Genomic DNA, 21,424 nt, shown 5'->3' on the forward strand with positions numbered 1-21,424 from the left:
GTAAAGAAAAAAAAACAATTACGAACAGATTTTGAATAAGTCCGCAGCAGTACGACCATGTAGTACATAAGAAGAGCTGCGTATATTCAAGGGAGGACAAGGTGCGCTTGTTACAAAAATTGGTGTTTCCGCGTTACGAGGATACTCGATACAACTTACAGGGTGTTACTACGTTATGCACATCAAATTGCGAGCGGCATAGATGACAGTGATTTCAACGGAGGCAGTGGATGGTTGCATAACTTAAAAAAGGGTCAACTAACATAAATGCCTTAATGCACTCGTATACAATTAAGCCGACTGTTAATCTTGATGGTAGATTGGCTGGGAAGTTGTTAATTGTGCTGCGAGAAGTTGGTGGTGCTCTGCCCCCTACGATTCTTTCTCGTGCACGTCATCTTGCAAGGACAATAGGGAATTTTTACATTGCAGCAAGCAAGAATGGGAAAAGGGCGTAAGAGAACTACAACAATGATATTAGCACTGCTTTTGGCCAATAGCTGGTCAAAATAACTTGCTATTTGCTCGACTCCTGGTCTGCGTATAGAAACCATATTCCCTTACAGAAAACTATCCCTCCCAAAAAGTGAGTGACATTGCACTTCGTACCACTGGACAAATTTAGTCTGTGATAAAACATATTATCACATTATCTGCTGCTACTCCTTAAAGGATTGCCGGTTTCATGATAAGCTCCACGACAGACTATTTCGCATTCGGCTGCATGCCATCACATTCCGTCAGCTCTCAAGACCCCTATGCACCGATATTATTCTATATGGACTCTTTAAGAGTGGATACCTAGCTGAAAGTCCTGCAGGGTTTGTATCTCGCAAGGAGTTCGCATTCGATCTTAATGGTATGAACTTCCGTGACCACTGTAGAGCGCCACTTTTCATTCAGTATGCATGGTGCAAGTTAATGGTTTGTTTTGAAATTTTCTTGATTGTCGACGATGTCCATGTTGTGAACTACATCCTGGAAGTGGAAAAAAGAACACATTGACACCGGTGTGTCAGACCCACCATACTTGCTCCGGACACTGCGAGAGGGCTGTACAAGCAATGATCACACGCACGGCACAGCGGACACACCAGGAACCGCGGTGTTGGCCGTCGAATGGCGCTAGCTGCGCAGCATTTGTGCACCGCCGCCGTCAGTGTCAGCCAGTTTGCCGTGGCATACGGAGCTCCATCGCAGTCTTTAACACTGGTAGCATGCCGCGACAGCGTGGACGTGAACCGTATGTGCAGTTGACGGACTTTGAGCGAGGGCGTGTAGTGGGCATGCGGGAGGCCGGGTGGACGTACCGCCGAATCGCTCAACACGTGGGGCGTGAGGTCTCCACAGTACATCGATGTTGTCGCCAGTGGTCGGCGGAAGGTGCACGTGCCCGTCGACCTGGGACCGGACCGCAGCGACGCACGGATGCACGCCAAGACCGTAGGATCCTACGCAGTGCCGTAGGGGACCGCACCGCCACTTCCCAGCAAATTAGGGACACTGTTGCTCCTGGGGTATCGGCGAGGACCATTCGCAACCGTCTCCATGAAGCTGGGCTACGGTCCCGCACACCGTTAGGCCGTCTTCCGCTCGCGCCCCAACATCGTGCAGCCCGCCTCCAGTGGTGTCGCGACAGGCGTGAATGGAGGGACGAATGGAGACGTGTCGTCTTCAGCGATGAGAGTCGCTTCTGCGTTGGTGCCAATGATGGTCGTATGCGTGTTTGGCGCCGTGCAGGTGAGCGCCACAATCAGGACTGCATACGACCGAGGCACACAGGGCCAACACCCGGCATCATGGTGTGGGGAGCGATCTCCTACACTGGGCGTACACCACTGGTGATCGTCGAGGGGACACTGAATAGTGCACGGTACATCCAAACCGTCATCGAACCCATCGTTCTACCATTCCTAGACCGGCAAGGGAACTTGCTGTTCCAACAGGACAATGCACGTCCGCATGTATCCCGTGCCACCCAACGTGCTCTAGAAGGTGTAAGTCAACTACCCTGGCCAGCAAGATCTCCGGATCTGTCCCCCATTGAGCATGTTTGGGACTGGATGAAGCGTCGTCTCACGCGGTCTGCACGTCCAGCACGAACGCTGGTCCAACTGAGGCGCCAGGTGGAAATGGCATGGCAAGCCGTTCCACAGGACTACATCCAGCATCTCTACGATCGTCTCCATGGGAGAATAGCAGCCTGCATTGCTGCGAAAGGTGGATATACACTGTACTAGTGCCGACATTGTGCAAGCTCTGTTGCCTGTGTCTATGTGCCTGTGGTTCTGTCAGTGTGATCATGTGATGTATCTGACCCCAGGAATGTATCAATAAAGTTTCCCCTTCCTGGGACAATGAATTCACGGTGTTCTTATTTCAATTTCCAGGAGTGTATAATACATACGTCCCACAGAATGTTGATATCTGCACCTGCCGCGCGGGATTAGCCGAACGGTCTTAGGCGATGCAGTCATGGACTGTGCGGCTGGTCGCGGTGGAGGTTCGAGTCCTCCTTCGGGCATGGCTGTTTGTGTTTGTCCTTAGCATAGTTTAGATTAAGTAGTGTGTAAGCTTAGGGGCTGATTACCTTAGCGGTTAAGTCCCATAAGATTTTACACACATTTGAACATTGTTGAACTGACATCATCTACATACCAAACACTAGAAGACACTACTTTCAAAGATGATCTACGATGGTGTGGAGCCTCAATGGAAATAAACTAACGTGATCACAGTTGTTAAGCTTTTATAGCCCTAATAAGCCTAAGCAATTTGCGATATCACCATACGTACTGCGTCTGGTGCGTCGAAGTGATGGTTCTCGTACTCGTCTGCGACGATGGAAGAACTCCAGCCACAATTAAACTCTTTCAAACTCTAGGACGGCAGAAGGCGGTCCTCTGACTAATATGCTCTAATACTGTCTCCTCCTCTCTGTGTTCTACAGACGAGAAACGCGAACTCCCAACCACAAGGACGGAGTTCAGATAACGTCTCAACGTAATTATAGGCAGAGGAAGTGCTCTCAATTACTGAACGCTGCCTACTCAACGACAACTTCCAACCCGGAGGTGAAGTCCAGAATCGTATAGGTTCGCAACAAGTACAGTTCCTAACTGTTATAACTACAAAGTCTACTGAGAGTAAAGACAGCAAGTCCGTCTGTACCAACAAAAGCTGATGTCGAGCGACCATCACACACGGGCGCTCACAACGGAAGACCGCGTCTCTCCAGTCCTGGCTTCCCAGCAAGGCTTGACTCCCCACCATCGTAATTCCGAAAACGAATCATATTCCCGAAACCACGGAATATTGTCCCTCTCTACAGATTCTTCCGAATGCCGACCAACCATATCTTAGTCTGTTGTCGTCCAGCGCAGAAAATTTGCGAGGTAAAACCTATATTTGTACAATGGTGCACTTCTGAGTAAAAATCCTTGGAAATAACCCTGCATGTGTGGTTTCCGAGGTGCCGCTTCTTCGTTCCTCTCACCTGCGTCCAGGATTTTCGTAGCTGCCGAAGTAAAATCCTTCCGATTCGGCTACAAGCCGGCCGGTCGCGACTCTACTATGCCCCAGTGCTGTGACGTCCGTCTTGCTATTTCCTGTGTTTAAGCAGGACCAAAACACCTGTGTGTGCCTTCCACCCAGGGCTTCAGTTCCGTCAGCCGTTTCATTTCCACCGGCGTTCCAACCTCTACTAGTATAGGCAATCATTCATTACGCCGTTTTTATAACAAAGACACTCCATCACCTTTCATGCAATAAGCGTTAACAATTATTTACAACACGTACGTGACAATGTCGGTCTCCTTTATACCTTCATATATATGATCTTTGTAGATCATGGCAAAGTATGTGGATGAGTACTTGTAAGGTGCGAAATTATAGCAACCTTACAAGTTTCTGTCACTAAGATCATTGAGCAACCGAGTTGAGGTCTTTTCTTTATTCAGTCACGAACCTAAACACGTTTATTATTTCGTTACTTATGAGGCAATACTGACCCTACGACATATCTTATAAAATAGATTAAGGAAAGGCAAACCTACGTTTCTAGCATTTGTCGACTTAGAGAAAGCTTTTGACAATATTGACTGGAATCCTCTCTTTCAAATTCTGAAGGTGGGAGGGGTAAAATGCAGGGAGCGAAAGGCTATTTACAATTTGTACAGAAACCAGAAGGCAGTTAAAAGAATCGAGGCGCATGAAAGGGAAGCAGTGGTTGGGAAGGGAATGAGACAAGGTTGTAGCCTATACCCGATGTTATTCAATCTGTATATTCAGCAAGCAGTAAAGGAAACGAAAGGAAAATTCGGAGTAGGAATTAAAATCCATGGCGAAGAAATAAAAACTTTGAGGTTCGCCGGTGACATTGTAATTCTGTTAGGGACAGCAATGAACCTGGAAGAGCAGCTGAACGGAATGGACAGTGTCTTGAGGATGTAAGATGAACATCAACAGAAGCAAAACGAGGATAATGGAATGTAATCGAATGAAGTCGGGTGACGCTGAGGGAATTAGATTAGGAAATGAGACACTTAAAGTAGTAAAGGAGTTTAGCAATTTGGGGAGCAAAATAACTGATGATGGTCGAAGTAGAGAGGATATAAAACGTAGACTGGCAATGGCAAGGAAAGCGTTTCTGAAGAAGAGAAATTTGTTGAGATCGAGTATCGATTTAAGCGTCAGGAAGTCGTTTCTGAAAGTATTTGTATGGAGTGTAGCCATGTATGGTAGTGAAACATGGACGATATATAGTTTAGACAAGAAGAGAATAGAAGCTTTCGAAATGTGGTGCTACAGAAGAATGCTGAAGATTAGATAGGTAGATCACATAACTAATGAGGAGGTACTGAATAGAATTGGAGAGAAGAGAAATTTGTGGCACAACTTGACTAGAAGAAGGGATCGGTTGGTAGGGCATATTCTGAGGCATCAAGGGATCACCAATTTAGTATTGGAGGGCAGTGTGGAGGGTAAGACTAAGAGATGAATACACTAAAGAGATTCAGAAGGATGTAGGTTGCAGTAGGTACTGGGAGATGAAGAAGCTTGCACAGGATAGAGTAAGCATGGAGAGAAGCATCAAACCAGTCTCAGGACTGAAGACCACAACAACAACAACAACAACAACAACGATATACAGCGTATCACACTATACCTAATCGTGTTTGTAGATCACGGCGAAGTACGTGGATGAGTGCTTGTAAGGTGCGAAATTATAGCCACCTTTCAAAGTTTCTGTCACTAAGATCGTTGAGCAACCGAGTTGACGTATTTTCTTTATTCAGTCACGAAACTAAACACGTTTCTTATTTCGTTACTAATGAAGCGACTTCACACAAACAGGCATTAACTCCGCCACAACTCGTGCAGCTGTAAAAATTTCAGTTTTGACCGATTACGGTACTCACAAAACTTCGAAACTGAAGTTAACATTGGTGATTTCGCAGTGAATACAATCATATCCGAAACCGTTTGCGCGTGATTCGTTTCACGCAACGAATAGCGTGTAGTGTAAACTAGCCCTTATCCGCAAGACATTGGTTCGGAGTTTAAGGTCCATTCATTAACTTTATATATGACGGAGAAACTGCTACGATTCCAGGCATTGGAGACGCCGTCCTCTATCAGAGTGGTACGTACTTCCCCTCTCCCCCCAACCACACACACACACACACACACACACACACGCGCAGGCACAGTGTCCGGTCGCGCCGTGCGCGCAGGTCGTGCGGCTGCGACGTCCTCAAGGTCCCGGCAGACACGGTCGCGCGCCACGATCTCGTGCCGCTGCCCGCAGTAAATTATGTGCTCGCCGCCGCCTGCGCCCGCTGCGTGCCACAACGTCGCGCCGAACCCCGCCGCTGTTCTCCGTGTGTGCTGTGTGTGTGTGTGGGGGGGGCTTGGCTGCCCTTGGCCACCGGCGCGCCAGCTCGTGCCAAAGTGCCGCCACGACCTTGCGTTTGCAGCTGCCGCCGTATCGATTTCATTACGTAACGTTTCCGCTTTATTTGCATTCGTATTGCCTTTTGTTTCAACCTCCGCACGAGCCAGTGGCCATTTTGAGTGTTATTAGAATGCTACAAGTGACGGCACGAGGGGAGTTCAATAAATAATGCAACACATTTTTTTGTGTACTAATTTCGGTTGAAAAAATTCGGCGTTTGTTGTGGGACATCGTGGAATATTTCCGCTTGAACCCCTATAGTTTCATGAAGTTCCGGTAGGTGGCGGTGATATACGCAACCTCCAAAACATCGTCTGTAAAGGAGGGGCGTTCCAAGCAGAGATCTGTCATTGACTTTCTTTTGGCGGATAACCAAATGGTTCCAATGGCTCTGAGGACTATGGGACTTAACATCTGAGGTCATCAGTCCCCTAGAACTTAGAACTACTTAAACCTAACTAAGGACATCATACACATCCATGCCCGGGGCAGGATTCGAACCTGCGACCGTAGCGGTCGCGCGGTTCTAGACTGTATCACCTAGAACCGCTCGGCCACTCCGGCCGGCGGTTAACCAAAGCATCGCAAACACTCAAGGCTCTTAAAGAATGTCTAAGGAGACCTGACAGTAGACAAAAAGCATGTGAGGTTTCTGTCATCATCGAAAGAAAGTGGTGCAAACTTGTCCAATCACACACATGCCGGCTGGCATAGCTGTGACTACTGAAATTCTGGAACGTGCGGACACTCTCGTTCGAGGTGATCGTTGGATCACAATCAAACACTCCGCTGCACAACTGGACGTCACTGTTGGTAGTTCTGTCACACACTTCCACCACTTGAGGTCTTGAATGGTGTATGCTCCCTGCAGTCCTCGCGGCATCAGAAAAATAGTTCAAATGGCTCTGAGCACTATGGGACTTAACATCTGAGGTCATCAGTCCTCTAGAACTTAGAACTACTTAAACCTGACTAACCTAAGGACATCAAACACATCCACGCCCGAGGCAGGATTCGAACCTGCGATCGTAGCAGTCGCGCCTAGAACCGCTCGGCCACCGCGAGGCGTAACAGAAGCCCGTAAAGAGAAACTAAGGACCATCTGTGCAGTATTGCTTGCGCATTACGAGGCCGATCGTTATAATCTTACGTCGAACATTGTCATAGACGATGAAACTTCGAATCGGAAACAAAACGGCGTTCCATGGAGGAGCGCCATACCACCTTTTCTCCGAAGAAGTTCGAAGCCGTACGCTCAGCCGATAAAGTCATGCCGACGGTCTTCTGAGAATCTGGAGGGATTATTCTGTTTGATGCCCTACCTCGTGATGCAGCGATCAACTTTCAAGTGTACCGGCCTTTCTCCATGACAACACAAGGCCTTACATAAGTCTGACCGCCCGAGAGCAGCTCACAAAACTTCATTGGACTGTTCTTCCTCATCCACCCTACAGCCCGGATCTTGCACCTTCCAACTTTCATCTGTTTGGTCCAATGAAGGACGCACTCCGCACGAAGCAGTACGTCGGTTGATGGGTAGGTTATTGATGCAGAAAGACGTCGGCTCTGTCCGTGTAGTACCATGCAGGTATCCAGGCCCTCCCAGTAAGGTGGCGTAGGGCCGTCGTATAGAACGGACATTGTGTTCAAAAATAGTGTTTTGCAGCCAGAAGATGATGATGATGATGACCTTTGGTTTGTGGGGCGCTCAACTGTGCGGTTATCAGCGCCCGTACAAATTCCCAACCTCTGCTCAGTCCAATCTCGCCACTTTCATCAATGATGATGAAATGATGAGGACAACACAAACAACCAGTCATCTCAAGACGGAAGAAAATCCCTGACCCCGCCGGGAATCGAATCCGGGACCCCGTGCTCGGGAAGCGAGAACGCGACCGCGAGACCACGGTAGCCAGGAGAGTGGAGGATAATATGGTGTATTGGAATTTTTAATAAAACCAACCCAATTTCAGAAAATGTGATGCGTTACTTATTGAACGCCCCGCTTAATTCCTGCAGCGGACCGTTTCATGATCCAGCGCAATGAGACAATATGCGTCTAAACTCTATACCTACGCAGCATGATAGTTTCAGCTACTAGAAATGCAAAAGTACGAAAAAAACCTACTTTACGTAATATCGAATAAATCGTTGCTTGACGAGACACAGTCATAAGCCATCACTCTTTCGACAAAAGTTATGTTTCAATACCGCCAAGATCTACGTTAAACAGTTGTTTAGTATTGGTTTCATCTTGCGAGCATCTTCGGGTATCATAGCTTAGTTCTGAGATACTTGAAGAAGATCAGACAATCGAAACCAGTGGTATAAAAAGATTTATTTTATGGTTAGCTCTTGGAAGTGTTGAGATACGACATTTTTCAAATCCTTACGAACTGCGTGGAACCACCAGCACAGAGCTGTCATTCCGCGAAGGACGAGTTTATAATTTACTCGGAAATTACAATATTTTCAGGATCAAATGGCTCTTCTCTTTGTCCGCTCTCACAGAATGAAGAAACAAAGAGCTTGCTGTTCGCAACAACGTGTGCCGGCGAAGGAAGTGGGTCAGACAGGCGAGGGGGGGTGGGGGGGGGGGGGATGGTGGTTGGGAGAAGAGGGACAAGAGACCCAGAAAAGAAAGAGGAGATTAGTATTTAACCTTCAGAACAGAATTTATTGATGCAGTGGTGTAAAGAATTTGATAAATAATAAAAGTAACTCCTAACATAGACAAAAACATATCTACGTGGAGGTATGTACTGTCCACGCAAATAATTTAAGGCAATTTGTTTATTGCCATATGCGTTCCGCTTTCACATTTACAAACGACAGACAAACCAGATAAACATCATGGAACAGGTATATACCAGCCAGAGTGCCAAGAATGTAGATCAGTATATCTGTGGATGGCAAGCAGGAACTTCAAAACTAGATATAAAGAACATATAAGAAGTTGGAAATATGAAAATAGTCATTCTACTTTCGCCGAACATCTGATAGAACACGGACATGAAGCATCCGACATGGAATGTGACGTGACAGTTGTCAGAGTGAATAATCACAACAAAAAGCTCCTGACATTGCAAGAAAACTTTCACGTACAAAGAGCCATTGCAATGTAAAAGAAGGTACCCAACGACCAAATCCATAAAGCCAATAACTGTCTGATCATGCTAGCCACTAAAATAAGAACGAACCGAAATGTAACCAGGATAAATAATTAATGAATCTCCTTCCCCCCCCCCCTTCTCTCTCTCTCTCTCTCTCTCTCTCTCTCTCTCTCTCTCTCTCTCTCTCTCCCTCCACACACACACACACACACACACACACACACACACACACACATAATCACACACGCGTGCATATATTATATATATACACACATATGTGGATCAAACAATGGAAAGTGCAAGTGATACATGCGATGTGACAAATGTGGGTGAAAGAACGCCAGAAATAGGCCAGCTGGAGTATGGGAACTATAACGAATACATCTCCAGGACCTCACATATGAGTTAACAGCGCTGGAAACCGTAAGTAACACGAAATGTGTGTGAATTCCTAAGGGACCAAACTGCAAAGGTCATCGGTCCCTAGACTTACACACTAATTAAAGTAACTTAAAATGACTTATGCTAACAACAATACACAACACACACACCCATGCCCGAGGGAGGACTCGAACCTCCGACGGAAGGGGCCTAAGTAACACCGAACGATATATTCAAATTACGAACTTTGTGCTACAAGACTTGATTTTAACCTAAAAAACAAGAGAAAAACACGACAAAATTTAATATAGCATCATGTCATATCTACTATATAATACGTTTATGTATGTATAAAAGGAAACATGTATTACAGCCCATTGATGATGCTTCCCAAATAATAGAGCCGGCCGGAGTGGCCGAGCGGTTAAAGGCGCTACAGTCTCTAACCGCACGACCGCTACGGTCGCAGGTTCGAATCCTGCCTCGGGCATGGATGTGTGTGATGTCCTTAGGTTAGTTAGGTTTAAGTAGTTCTAAGTTCTAGGGGACTGATGACCACAGCAGTTGAGTCCCATAGTGCTCAGAGCCATTTGATCCATTTGAACCAAATAATAGAAGCGGAAAGCGTATGACAATAAACAAACTGCCTTCAGTTAATTGCATAGACGATACTTACCTCCACGAATTTAAAGCAACTAAGGGAAAGACGGTAAACAGAAAAAATGACGATAAAACATATCTGCTTGACAACTCCACAATAGAATTTTCGAATGTGTAATAATTTGTTGTGTGTTTTTATTTGTTTGTGGTCCCGCAATTATGTGTTTAAGTGAGGGAGAGAAGCTCAACATAGTAAAGTACAAATCATTGTTGATATGAAAAAAGATCTTCCTAAATCATGGAAACGATCATCGTGCTGAGGTACTTTTTGCTAATAAAGTGTACTCTCATTGTGAAATGATTTTTTCCACATAAAGGCGGAGTTCACAATTATAAACGACGGCACATATAACAAAGTAAGTAAGTGTTATGTTCATTGTGAACGCATCCACAAGTGTCCCACTATAGCTCTCCAGCACTAGGCTAGAATATGTTCACTCTTATCACACTCTAGCCCAGCTGTCGGTCAGGAAATATTATGGAGTACTGATATTGAATGAGAAGTCGAAAGTGGTTTAGTCAATAAATAAAAATTGTTTGAGGGTGGACTGATGTAACCTTCATGGTCCAACTTTTGGATTTGCTTTCTCGCCTAAGTGAGAGCTATTCCCGTAACGAGGCAGTAGTCATGTCTCCTGGAGGGAGACGAATTTTCTCCGGCGGGTCTCAGCCAAGGTATCACTGCAACTGACACTGATGTTTGCCTTACGATTTTTTTTTTTTTTTGTAAGTACCTGGTAGTGGCACAAGTTGACAAGTCGATCTAGAAAGCTTTACTCGCAAAAAAAGTCGAGATTGTACTGCTGCAGAGGAGATTGGCAGTTTCCATTCTTGACGTCTCTAATGGCCTCGTCGATATCGAAAGAAGTGACCACGAGATAGAAACGCAACTGAAATTGCTCAACAGGCGAAATGCCGCTGCACTTGATGGGATACCAATACGATTCTATACAGAGCACGCGACAGACATTGCTTCTAGCTGCAGTGCACTGTAGGTCACTGGAGCAGCAAAATGTTCGAAAGAACACATGTCATATCCGTTTTCAAGAAGGATTGTCGAACAAACGCACAAAACTATAGGCCTACATCTCTGGCGTCGGTCTGTTGTAGAATTTCGAAACATGTATTATGCTTGCGTGTTGACAGTACTGCAGACTGTAAACCTACAGAGCGGGACTCAGGGTTTCCTAAAACAAGGATCGTGTTTGTCTGTTCGTCTACGACACCCAGAGAGCAATAGATCCGCCGCTCTGACTGACTTTCGGAAGGCATTCGATACTGTTCCGCACTTTCTTCTAATGAGTAAAATGAGAGCCTGTGGAGTGTTGTAGAACAAATGCTTATCACAATATACAGGGTGATTCAAAAAGAATACCACAACTTTAGGAATTTAAAACTCTGCAACGACAAAAGGCAGAGCTAAGCACTATCTGTCGGCGAATTAAGGGAGCTATAAAGTTTCATTTAGTTGTACATTTGTTCGCTTGAGGCGCTGTTGACTAGTGGTCAGCGTCAGTTGATGCTAAGATGGCGACCGCTCAACAGAAAGCTTTTTGTGTTATTGAGTACGGCAGAAGTGAATCGACGACAGTTGTTCAGCGTGCATTTCGAACGAAGTATGGTGTTAAACCTCCTGATAGGTGGTGTATTAAACGTTGGTATAAACAGTTTACAGAGAATGGGTGTTTGTGCAAAGGGAAAAGTTCTGGACGGCCGAGAACGAGTGATGAAAATGTAGCACGCATCCAGCAAGCATTTGTTCGCAGCCCAGGAAAATCGACTCGCAGAGCTAGCAGAGAGCTGCAAATTCCACAATCAACTGTATGGAGAGTCCTACGAAAAAGGTTAGTTATGAAACCTGAACGTCAACTACCCGAGGCGATGGATCGGCCGCCAGGCAGCCCGTGACAGAGCACTTCATCACTGGCCTCCAAGAAGCCCTGATCTTACCCCCTGCGATTTTTTCTTATGGGGGTATGTTAAGGATGTGGTGTTTCGGCCACCTCTCCCAGCCACCATTGATGATTTGAAACGAGAAATAACAGCAGCTATCCAAACTGTTACGCCTGATATGCTACAGAGAGTGTGGAACGAGTTGGAGTATCGGGTTGATATTGCTCGTGTGTCTGGAGGGGGCCATATTGAACATCTCTGAACTTGTTTTTGAGTGAAAAAAAACCTTTTTAAATACTCTTTGTAATGATGTATAACAGAAGGTTATATTATGTTTCTTTCATTAAATACACATTTTTAAAGTTGTGGTATTCTTTTTGAATCACCCTGTATAAAAATGACCTAGCGCGTAACGTCAGATTTGCATATCACAGCGTCTTCTTCCTGTCGGTTAAATTTCGCGTCTGTAGCACGTCATCTTCGTGGTATAGCAATTATAATGGCCAGTAGTGTATTTTAAATTTCTTTTCTCTGAAAAAAAAAAGAAGAGACGCATGTCTCACTAGCAGGCGGTCCTCCTGTATTTTCTTATTTCTGCTCTGTAACCACGGGACGTAAGACCTGCATAGGTCCGTCCTGAAGACGGCAGGCATCGCGGCTGCTGCACAGGCGCAGCCGGGGTGGCGCCTATGCTGGGCTGATCGAGCCGCTTTGTTCTGCCGCGGGGGGGCAGGGCAGGGCAGCGCCTCCGATTTATGACATCCGGCCGCCGCACACTTCCTGGTCCACCGCAGGCTGGGTCCGCCCCCCACTGCCAGATACTCCCAGCGACCTCCACTGCTCCTGCCACAAGGTTACACTGCAGACGATCTTCAGCGTTCTGTCGTCCCTAAGTTCCTAAGAGATAGAAAAAGTACATGAGGATATTGAATGGGAACTCGGTATCAATCCGGCCTGCTGTAACGGCTCAGACATGAATGGTATCTGGCCCGCCGTATTTTTTTTTTTTTAATTGCAGTCGAACCTTGTTTTATCGGGCACTCGTTTCCTTGTACCAGAAATTTTTTCCACGCAAGTAATTCATTCACAATTCTCGTAATTTTCGTTTCGCGCTTTTCAGCCACCAAGTTATATATGATGCGAATTTTCGTTCGCATTCTTCCCCATGTCCGGTTGAATCGTTCGCGACATTCGTCATCTTGCAGCTGTGCAACGTTTAGTTTCCATGTTCCTTTTGGTCGATAGGTTTCCATATCTAATGTACAGATAACATGGTGTAAGATCCGTGAAACTAGTGGGTCATACTTCAGTTTGTATGGTTCATTTCTGGAAGTTGTAAGCAACGTAAATTCTATCTAGCCGACTCGCGGATGCGTTAGTGTTAAATAGAAAACCAGGCACATTTCCATTCTTAAGTTCCAACATGTCAGCTGAATTCGTCTCTTTCATTTATTTGATTAAATAGGCTAACTGTGGTGACGCGTTTTTGGGCGGGTTTGGTCTGTCCCATGTACGACACAGTTAAAATCTCCTGCTAAAATTAAATTTTCTTTGCGCACTACTCAGAGGGGAATGATCTTTTTTTATAAAACTCAGCTCTGTTGCGCCTTTTGCTGCTTTTTGATGGCGCATAAATGTTAATAACCCTGGTGTTGTGGATTGTGACAGCAGTACCCCAGCAGTTCGAGAGTGTTTCCATTTGTTTGACAATAATACCCTCTTTAGTGAGTAGCGCGCTCCCCAGTTCTCTTCCTGTCCGAGAGTTTACTGTAGCATTACATCCACAGATGACATCTGATTTGATATTTGTCATTTCCTGCATTAAAAGAATGTCAATGTCTGCAACAAATAAGAAGTCTTTCAAACTATGTGTTATTTGTTTATTTACAATACACCTCATTACACACTGTTCGTAATACTACATGTACCCATTTTGTTTGTGTGTGTGTGTGTGTGTGTGTGTGTGTGTGTGTGTGTGTGTGCGTGTGTGTCTGAATGACGAAGTGATTCGTCGTGCATCACAAGTGCTATTCACAATTCCTTCTCAGAAAAGAAAGCTAACTATCCACAGTAAGAGTAGGCACTAGTTAGAAAAGATACTTCCCCCTGCATAACTCCTCTCCATTGCGGCACTTGGTCAACATGCAGACTGCAACCTCATTTAAAATCAATAGACTGAAACACACTTTAATAATAACTGTTCTTGTTTTATAACTAGGAACCCACTTCTGTTTCTTCATTATTGCTTCATGTAACAGTGATATGCTGTTATACTCCCAAATGAGCACCAGTAAGACATAAAACAAACAGCGAACCAGATGAGAAAAAAATTTACGGTCCGTGCAGGAAAAGGCCCAGATTCCGAGCTAGCAGCACAACCCACTAATGAGGCAGATGTCTACGAGATAATTAGTAATCGAATAAGTGTTCGCCGGGGATCAGTTTTTGGCGGGAATCTGATGGAACTGCGCCGTTTAATGCTCCGAGTTGGTCATTACTGCGCGGTAACACTCGAACACGGCAACAGACTGATACAATGAAAGTTTATTTTATTATTGTTTAATTTAAGTATAATCAAACGTGATTTAGCTCATATAATATCGGTTTATTTTATCATTGTCCGAGTAAACTAAGATTAAACTGTGATAATGCTCATACATGTTTACCTTGGTAACACGAAGACATATCATTTACATGTGTATTAAGTCTGCCGCGCGCTCGGTCGTCTTATGAAAATGGAAGGGACCGCTCGAGGACAAAGCATGGAAAGATACGTAACTAGTGCAGTGTTTCATTATTTAAATCTTGAATGAGACAGTTATAGGCCTTCCAAAAACATCAATTGCGATGAATGAAATTAAGAAATGACATTTTTTGGATAGGTATCTTGTTTGCAAATATGGGGCATCTACTTTCAGAAGGGCAAACAGAAATGTTTATTGGCCCATTCTCAAATGATTTCGTAGTTGTTTGTGTCCTCGCACAGTGGCTCATGGAGCTAATTCTGTTGAACGCTTTGATCTCTTCTCGCTGTGCACGTTTTCAGCCAGCAACGTTTCCATTTGTCTTTGTTTTCAAGCAATGTGCTCGTCACTAACGTTAAAATAATGCTGTCGTACAGACGATCAACTTTCGGCAGTCACTCCCCAGCAACTATAACGCAAAATTTTACGGTAGCTCAGCTCCAGTGAAGCAGTTTGGTCAAAGAAGTTTTTCAAAATCTTTGGCAAAGATCCCGTGAAAAAGTGTGATATGTTTGTGATGAATCTCCAACGCGCAGTTGTTTTGAATTGGCTTTCGCAACTTCCCGAGCTAAATAGCGAAATGAACGCCCTGGGCTCGCAGAGGATCAAGCAAGGTAGCTTGACTGTAGAGACATCTCTCGGACTGGTCGGTAGTCGAGCGTCCCTATTTCTGTTAGCCCTAGACGGCTGTCGCCCCGGTGCCTCACTTCCGCAGTCAACGCCGCCCACGTGGGCCGAGGTATTTCGGGCTCGCCCGCCGCAGACGTACTGTGTTTACCGCGTGGGGCCGCCGCACGCGGCAGTGCGTCTGTGAAAGACCGCCGTCTATGGACGTGAAAGTGATGGCGAGAGCGAACTACACTGCTGGCCAACAAAAAGGCAACACCGTGAAGGAAACATCCAAATCAGATGAACTTTGCAGCATGCGTTTGCAGCGACGAGAGATGCACGTGATTAGCATTTCAGTGCAGACGCACAATAATGGCACCAGTAGCGCTATATAAAAGGGGAACAGACGGCCATGTGGGCGTACTGGAATTGTGCTTTCGTGCGGTTGTTTTGCAGAAGCAGTTTCAAAAAAATGGTTCAAATGGCTCTGAGCACTATGGGACTCAACTGCTGAGGTCATTAGTCCCCTAGAATTTAGAACTAGTTAAACCTAACTAACATAAGGACATCACAAACATCCATGCCCGAGGCAGGATTCGAACTTGCGACCGTAGCGGTCTTGCGGTTCCAGACTGCAGCGCCTTTAACCGCACGGCCACTTCGGCTGGCCAAGCAGCTTCAGTATGCCTCGTAGAAGACAGCGAGCTTCCTTCGAGCACATTTCGGAGTCCGACCGAAGAAGAATAGATGCATATACACTACTGGCCATTAACATTGCTACACTAAGAAGAAATGCACATGATAAACGGGTATTCATTGGACAAATATATTATACTAGAACTGACATGTGATTACATTTTCACGCAATTTGGGTGCATACATCCTGAGAAATCAGTACCCAGGACAACCACATCTGGCCGTAATAACGGCTTTGATACGCCTGGGCATTGAGTCAAGCAGAGCTTGGATGGCGTGTACAGGTACAGCTGCCCATGCGGCTTCAACACGATACCACAGTTCATCAAGAGTGGTGACTGGCGTATTGTGACGAGCCAGTTGCTCGGCCACCATTCACCAGACCTTTTCAATTGGTGAGAGATCTGGAGAATGTGCTGGCCAGGGCAGCAGTCAAACATTTTCTGTATCCAGAAAGGCCCGTACAGGACCTGCAACATGCGGCCGTGCATTATCCTGCTGAAATGTAGGGTTTCGCAGGGATCGAATGAAGGTTAGAGCCACGTGTCGTAACACATCTGGAATGTAACGTCCACTGTTCGAAGTGCCGTCAATGCGAACTACAGGTGACCGAAACGTGTAACCAATGGCACCCCATACCATCACACCGGGGGATACGCCAATATGGCGATGACGAAACACGCTTCCAATGTGCGTTCACAGCGATGTCGCCAAACACGGGTGCGACCATCATGATGCTGTAAACAGAACCTGGATTCATCCGAAAAAATGACGGTCTGCCATTCGTGCACCCAGGTTCGTCGTTGAGTACACCATCGCAGGCGCTCCTGTCTGTGATGCAGCGTCAAGGGTAACCGCAGCCATGGTCTCCGAGCTGATAGTCCATGCTGCTGCAAACGTCGTCGAACTGTTCGTGCAGATGGTTGTTGTCTTGCAAACGTCCCCATCTGTTGACTCAGGGATCGAGACGTGGCTGCACGATCCGTTAGAGCGACGCGGATAAGATGCCTGTCATCTCGACTGCTAGTGATACGAGGCCGTTGGGATCCAGCACGGCGTTCCGTATTACCCTCCTGAACCCACCGATTCCATATTCTGCTAACAGTCATTGGATCTCGACCAACGCGAGCAGCAATGTCGCGATGCGGTAAACCTCAATCGCGATAGGCTACAATCCGACCTTTATCAAAGTCGGAAGCGTGATGGTACGCATTGCTCCTCCTTACACGAGGCATCACAACAACGTTTCACCAGGCAACGCCGGTCAACTGCTGTTTGTGTATGAGAAATCGTTTGGAAACTTTCCTCATGTCAGCACGTTGTAGGTGTCGCCACTGGCGCCAACCTTGTGTGAATGTTCTGAAAAGCTAATCATTTGCATATCACAGCATCTTCTTCCTGTCACCGAGCGAGGTGGCGCAGTGGTTAGCGCACTGGACTCGCATTCGGGAGGACGACGGTTCAATCCCGTCTCCGGCCATCCTGATTTAGGTTTTCCGTGATTTCCCTAAATCGTTTCAGGCAAATGCCGAGATGGTTCCTTTGAAAGGGCACGGCCGATTTCCTTCCCAATCCTTCCCTAACCCGAGCTTGCGCTCCGTCCCTAATGACCTCGTTGCCGACGGGACGTTAAACACTAACCACCACCACCACCTCTTCCTGTCGGTTAAATTTCGCGTCTGTAGCACGTCATCTTCGTGGTGTACCAATTTTCATGGCCAGTAGTGTGTGAATTGCGGATTATCCTTCAGAAACATCGGTGAGCGTGTGTGGTGGAACCGAGAAACTGTGATGCTGATCTGTAATCGCTTGACGCAGGAGGGAACGACGGAGCGACGGAACCGATTGCGCCCACCTCGTTGCGTCACTACACGTGATGGCGGACATATATAGTGCTCGTGGCAGTGACGGATCGCTCTGCTGTATCACTAACCGTGTAACAACAAATACGGTTGCATAACAAGCAAAGTCCGGGCCTATTCGACGTTGTTTTCAGAAAAGCGGACTGTCCACAAAAGCGTCCATTGCTGCGCTTACCACCAAGTCAACGCCACAGGTGTTTTGCCGGCAATGATGTGATTAACGACGGACGTGGACAACCGAATGGAAGGACGTTGCTTTTGTTGACGAATTCTGATTCCGCCTACGCCATCACGCTGGTCGGTTTAGAGTCTGGAGACACCGTGGTGAGAGATTGTTGAACTGTTGCCTTATGCATTGCTATACTGGCCCGGCACCCTGTGTTATGGTTTCGGATGGTTGCGCGCCCGTAGTGTGCATTATCGGTACTCTAGCCTGCCAGCGTTAAATCTCTGAAGTGCTGGAGCTTGTCCTTACATAGCTTCGGAGTCTGCCAACTGCCACATTCCAACGGGATTATTCACGACCACATATGGCACGCAGTGTTCAAGACTTCTTCGGCGTCCATCGGGTTGCACTGCAGGCTTGGCCTCCCAGTTCTCCCCATCTCTTGTCTGCGGAAAACATTTGGTCGATGGCAGCGGAACGACTGTTCGGGGATACATCATGCGCTGCTACACCAAATTAACTTTGGTAACATGTGGAAGAAGCATGGCAGGCTACACCGCAACAACACAACCAGAGCCTCACTGAATAAGTGCCGCGGCGTGTAGCCAGCAATGGCAGTAACACTCAATACAAATTTCGTCATCTTCCTCACATCACATGGCGCTGTGTTTTCAGTCTTGTAATCTTTGCACAACGTGTTATCTACTAAATCATTTCGACTGTAACATCCCCTGTCCTTCCTGGTGTTGCATTTTGGATGGCCAGCAGTGTATACATCACACTATTTCAGAAGGAACGACAGTAGATTTCGGTGTCTGTAGCTCACTGCAAAGCAATCGCCATACTGCAATTCATTATTTTATTTACGATCGATGCACGAAGCACAACAACAGCTGAGTATCTACGATAGCTTTTCGGAACTGGGGGTGTGGGTAGGGGGCACAATTATTACTGTCTACCCTACCCCTAATATAACTCATCATCTTACAGAAGCCTAATATTTTAATAATAACAACATAATAGTAAACTACTTAATCTACATGATTCCTCTGAAATTCACGAAAGGCCTGGCAGAGGGCCCTTCAAGCTATTTCTCTACCGTTTCGCTCTCGAACGGCGCGCGGGAAAAATGAACACTTAAGTTTGTATGTGCGAGCTCTGATATCTCTTATTTTAGCATAATGATCATACATCCCCAACTAGGTGGGTGCCAACAGAATACTTTCATAATCGGAGGAGAAAGTTGGTGATTGAAATTTCGCGAAAACATGTTGCCACAATGAAAAACGCCTTATTTTAATGATTCCTACCACAACTCCCTTATCATATTCTTGACGTTCCCTCTCCTATTTCGGGATAATACAAGGAGAGCGGCTTTTCTTTGTACTTATTCGATGTCCTCCATCAATCCCATCTGATGCGAGTCCCTCACTGCACAGCGAGGGCGGACGAGCGCGGTGTAAGCAGTTCTTTAATAGACCTGATGTATTTTGTAAGTGTTCTGCCAACAAATCGCCGCCTTCGGTTTCCTATCCCCTCAACATTATATGAGGGAGCGATCCAATTTAAGTTATTGTTGTTGTAATCCCTAAGCATTTGCCGGCCGGAGTGGTCGTGGGGTTCTAGGCGCTACAGTCTGGAGCCGAGCGACCGCTACGGTAGCAGGTTCGAATCCTGTCTCGGGCATGGATGTCTGTGATGTCCTTAGGTTAGGTTTAATTAGTTCTAAGTTCTAAGCGACTGATGACCTCAGAAGTTAAGTCGCATAGTGCTCAGAGACATTTTTGAACCTAAGAATTTAGTTCAATTTACAGATTTTGCATTCGTGTGATTTATCTAGCGGATTTGTTGCAGTACTCAAGTGGATACCACACTTTTCATTATTTAGAGTCAACTGTCACTTTTCGCACCATACAGATATCTTGCCTAAATCGTTTTGCAATTGGTTTCGATCATCTGATGACTTTAGAAGACTGTAAATGACAGCATTATCTACAAAGAATCTAAGATGGCTGCTCAGAGTGTCTCCTATGTCGTTTATGTAGACCAGAAACAGCAGAGGGTCTATACAACTTCCGTTTTACTAGATGACTTTCTGGCGGTTATTGCGATCTGTGACCTTTCTGACAGAACTCACGAATCCAGTCGCACAACTGAGGCGACACTCCATAGACAAGCAGTTTGATCAGAAGTCGCTTGTGATGAACGGTGTCGAGAGCTTCTGGAAATCTAAAGTTATGGAATCAATATGACATCCCGTATCGATAAAAATCATTACTTGCTGAGAATTAAGAGCTAGTTTTTTTCACAAGAACGGTATTTTCTGAATCCTTGCTGACTATTTGTGAATAACCCCCCCCCCCCTCCCGGGAACGTCTCATACTAGACGAATGTAGCCTCAGATGTGGTAGAGTAATTATGATGTACGCATATGTGGAGACAGTGTTTGCGCAGCAATCGTCGACATAGTGTAACGGAGGTGGAATAAGGCGAACCAGTCTGCATTCGCCAGTGCAGATGGAAAACAGGCTTAAAAACCATCCCCAGGCTGGCCGGCACACCGGACCTCGACACGAATCCGCCGGGCTGATTCGTGTCGGGGACCGGCACGCCTTCCCGCTCGGGAAGCAGCGCGTTAGACCGCGTGGTTAGCCGGGCGGGCTTTTCTGGGGTATGTAAAGCACCTGACAGAACGCATTACCAGTCAATGTGATAAGATCGACGCCAATTAAGACCTGTTCCATCGAATTCACCTTAATCTTGCAAAGCGCATGGAATTATGTGTTGAAAAGCATGGAGATCGTGTTGATAATTTATTAAGATTGTGCTGACTAAAATGTACTTTAATATTTTTTATTAAAATTCCCTATGTACGGAGACTTTATGGACATCCTGCATATGTAAAAAGTCATGGCGTGCCTCCTAATATCATGTCAGACATCCTTTTGTCCGGCGTAGTGCAGTAGCTCGACATGGCATGGACTCAACAAGTCACTGGTAGATTCCTGTAGAAATACTGAACCATGCTGCCTCTATAGCCAACCATAACTGCGAAGGTGTTGCTGCTGCACGACTGTGCACGAATTGGCCTTTCGATTGTTGTTGTTGTTCTTGTTGTTGTTGTGGTCTTCAGTCCTGAGACTGGTTTGATGCAGCTCTCCATGCTACTCTATCCTGTGCAAGCTTCTTCATCTCCCAGTACCTACTGCAACCAACATCCTTCTGAATCTGCTTGGTGTATTCATCTCTTGGTCTCCCTCTACGATTTTTACCCTCCACGCTGCCCTCCAATACTAAATTGGTGATCCCTTGATGCCTCAGAACATGTCCTATCAACCGATCCC

General features: G+C 46.1%; 1 non-coding gene across 1 annotated transcript; it reads left to right on the forward strand.

The window, feature by feature from the left end:
• The first annotated feature begins 17,459 nt into the window (after positions 1-17,459).
• Trnaa-cgc lies at positions 17,460-17,532 on the forward strand. Its single transcript has one exon. It is a non-coding gene; the product is annotated as a tRNA-Ala (tRNA).
• The last annotated feature ends 3,892 nt before the right edge of the window (positions 17,533-21,424 follow it).

This window comes from Schistocerca americana, chromosome 2 (assembly GCF_021461395.2).
Source record: "Schistocerca americana isolate TAMUIC-IGC-003095 chromosome 2, iqSchAmer2.1, whole genome shotgun sequence".
NCBI lineage: Eukaryota > Metazoa > Arthropoda > Insecta > Orthoptera > Acrididae > Schistocerca > Schistocerca americana.